Raw genomic sequence first — 3,992 nt, 5'->3', positions numbered from 1 at the left:
CCCCCCCCCCTCCCAAAACACGAGACGCTTTGCACAGGTGATTGATCAGAAAACAAAAGATATGCAAGAAAATAACTTAAATATTAGTCCGATTGTAGGTCCACCAACAATACCATGCTGGATTCTTCCAGATGCAGCAGTTCATATGACACTAATAGGTAAGAAAAAGGACAAAAGATTTATGTTTAATTTATATACTGTACAAGATGATACCAACAACTATTAGAATTATATGTAGGTTTATACAGATGCATCAAAAACGTAAACGGAGAAAGTAGGAGTTGCATGTAAAAGTAAGTAAGAAAATGACAAATTATATTTCAGTGGAAACAGAGGAGATGGTAGCGGTATTGTTGGCAGTACAGTGGGTAGAAAACCCAAGACCATTAAGGACAATCATCTGTTCGGATTCAAGTTCAACACTTATCAGTTTGCAGGACTGTCACTCAGATCAAAGACAAGACATTTTTCTAGAAATACAACAAACAGTATTCAGTTATATTTGTATGTATACCAGCACACATTGAGGTCAGAGGGAATGAAGAAGGAGGCAGAGCAGCAAAAAAAGCAACAAAGGGTGAAATTCATTTTATAATATCTATCAGTAAATCAGAAGCAAGAACCATAGTGAAATGGAAAATGGCAAAAACAATGGGAAGATGACCGCAAAGGAAGGTGGTTTTACAGGATTCAGAGAGGAGCGGGAGAAGGAGGGAGGAACAGAAGAGAAGAAAGATTAATAAAATAGCACATTATTCAGAATACAACAACATAATACAGGTGAATGTGATCACTGTGGGCAAGAGGAAACAATAGACCATGTAGTGCTCACTGCCCGGCACCATGGAGCTCGACTGGTGTTCGCCAGAGGACACCAGAAATGGCGGGTCTGGGACTGACGGCCTGTTCTTTTTTTACAGATGAGAGCAGGTTCACTCTGAGCTCGTGTGACAGACGTGGAAGGGTCGGCAGAAGCCATGGAGAACGTTATGCTGCCTGCAACATCGTGCAGCACGAAGGGTTTGGTGTTAGGTCAGTGTTGGTCGGAGGAGAGATATCCATGGAGGGACGTAGAGACCTTTACGGGATAAATGATGGCACCCTGACTGCCAGTAGGTATGGGGATGAAAGCCTTGGAGCCATTGTTAGACCTTTCTCTGGTGTGTGATGATGCCTGGCCTCATGTGGCAAGAGTATGCAGGCAGTTCCATATTGTTGCCAGTGTTCTCGTCTTACCTAAATCCTATAAAACATCTCGGGACCTCATGTTTAGGTCCATCTGATGCCACCAGGTTGTACCTCAGGCTGAACCCCATCCGTCACCATAAGGAGCATGCTCCGACGTCAGACATGCACACAAACACATGAGAGCCAGACAAACTACCATTTTGAGTTGCTGCAATGACCTTTCAGCAAATTGGACTAGGCTGCCGCATCTGTTTTTCAGTTTTATATTTCTTGGTGACTTCAAATTAAGCCCTCTGTGGGTTGATAATTCTCATTTCCATCAAATTATGTGGCACCTTTTTGTTCTTAAAACATTACCTATTCCATACGGGCACAGATATCTAACATGATGTATGGTTTTTTTTTTTTTTTCCCAGTTGAGAATGTGTTTTTAAAGTGTTCCTTTAACTCTTTTGAGCCATGTATTTCTGAACAATGTTGAAAGTCAAGGACATCTCCACAGGACTAAAATCTCTATCCTACCCTCTTGAAGTTAAAAAAAAAGGTTTTGATCCGGAAATTTCACCAGCAAAGATTGTTTCGAGACCCCCAGCCATCAAACCTGAAGGCTGATGGTGCTCCACCCCTGGAGCGGCAGGTGACAGGTAAAATGTACGCATCTTGTTACCAAATAAAAGCTACAATAAATTTTACCCTCCTGCTGGAGCCTCATGTCACTCTTTCGCCACCCTGAGAAATGGGTCTTTACAACCGCCACTGGTGTTGATATAGGACAGGCGTGTTAATCAATTCTGTTTAAATTATCAGCAGTTATTGTATTGTATAATTGTATTTTCTAATCTTTGAGGGTGAAAAACAAGCCACCGTTTAGATCCCCGAACTTGAAATGTTTTGTAGCATGTTTTAGATTTGGCCATCTGAGAAGCACTTTGTCAGCAAGACGTTCTGATCCCACAAATGAAGAAGAAACATCCATCACCTGGACTTCATGAGCCTTTCAAAGCAGTTTCTTCTACTCATGTCTGACTTGACCAAAACAAGTAAACTTGTTGTCAAGTGACATACTTTAGCATGTCTTAAATGTCAAATTTAAATAGCCTGTAAACCTTGTTCTAAATAAAGAAAATGGCAGCTTTGATTTAAACAAGATTTATGTCCCTTATGTATTTGATAGGTTCAGTAGCTTTAGATGGAGCACATGGTCATCTAGATGTCATTATCTCCTTCGCTGCTGGATGTTTTCCATAGTTGATCTACTTCCACTGGCCTCTGTGATGAGCTCAAACATTTAGCAGCTTCTCCGGTTTGGAAATTCTTCTGTATCCATGCATTTTAATTGTCCGAACAGCAAAAGCACTGTCTGAAAGGAAGCTGTGAGTGTAAAATCACTTAAAGGTCGTCAGGTTTCTAGGTGTAATGTTGGTCTTTTAGTTTCGGAACATCTTACAGAAGATGATTTTCCTGTTGCTACTACAATACGGTTTCCCAGCTTTTACACTGCAAAAAAACGTCTCAGAAACTCTAAACTAACTAACTTTATGATGTACTACATACACTGGATCACTAGGCTACATGAATTGTTTTGTTTTTGTTTTTTTAGACAGTTCTGAAAATGGATCAAATGAGAAATATTCATTTCTCTTCAGTTGTGAGCCACTGAAATACACAAAACATGCATCTGAAAACCTGCACCACTGAAAAATGAAGGAAGAGGCACTAATTTGTTTTGTTTTTTTTCTCATGATTTATCAGATGTTTTGTTTTTAAGATGAGTGTGGTCAAAGTTACAATAACTGCATCAACTTAAAGACATCAGTTAAGGATTATTTTCCAAAGATACAGAAAAACACCCTCCTGCAGCTAAATATCTACATCCCCAAAGGAACAGACATGCTTACATCCATTTTCTTTACCTCCTCCTTTCCGGGTCGCGGGGAGCTGGTGTCTATCTCCAGCCGTCACTGTATGAGAGGCGGGGGACACCCTGGACAGGTCTCCAGTTCATCCCAGGGACACACAGAGACAAACGAGACAAACAACTCTTACTCTCACTTAGTGAGTATTTAGAGTTACCAGTTCATGTAACGTGCATGTTTTTGGTTGGTGGGAGGAAACTGAAGGACCCGGGGAAAACCCCCTTTTTAACGCCCGAAATAAAGTTCAGTGTAATCTTTCATGGCAAGTCTTTTGTCTGAACAGAGAGCACACGCGTAGAGTTTACAGACGCACTTGGTTTTAAATCTGAAAGGATATATATATAAAGCTTTAAATGAGTAATGGCATAATATAAAGTGCTAAAACAAAATCTCTCATTCATTCTCAAACAACTTGTGTTTGTTAGATTTACTGCATTTGTTTTTTTTTTAATGAACAACAAGAAGCTCATGTTCTAATAAACAACCCCAAAACTTTCTTAGTTTCATTTTTGAAAGAGAGAGATTATCTGTGGAAAGTGTCTCACAGGTCTGAACCTAATAAGGTACAACTTTTCATACAAACACACTCTGCCCTGCAAGCACCGAGCAACAACTGCATTTAATCATAAATGAGACGCAAACAGCGAACACAAGGAGCATCAAATGTATGAAAGCTTTGCCCTTAAACCACCTCCATGTCAAGGCGAAGACGTTGCAGCACTCAGAGCTTTTTAGGTGCCTTTCACGCTTGATGACACTGCCGGGTTTCTGCTGTCACTGAAGCTTGTTGATGAAAGCTGCTCTGTCACAGAGAGCAGAAAATAACCCTGAAAAAGACCAGAAAAAAAAAGTCAAACATTTTTGATTGAATCAAGAACGGTTCAGAGT

This window comes from Kryptolebias marmoratus, linkage group LG15 (assembly GCF_001649575.2).
Source record: "Kryptolebias marmoratus isolate JLee-2015 linkage group LG15, ASM164957v2, whole genome shotgun sequence".
NCBI lineage: Eukaryota > Metazoa > Chordata > Actinopteri > Cyprinodontiformes > Rivulidae > Kryptolebias > Kryptolebias marmoratus.
Note: the sequence above shows the minus strand (reverse complement) of the source record.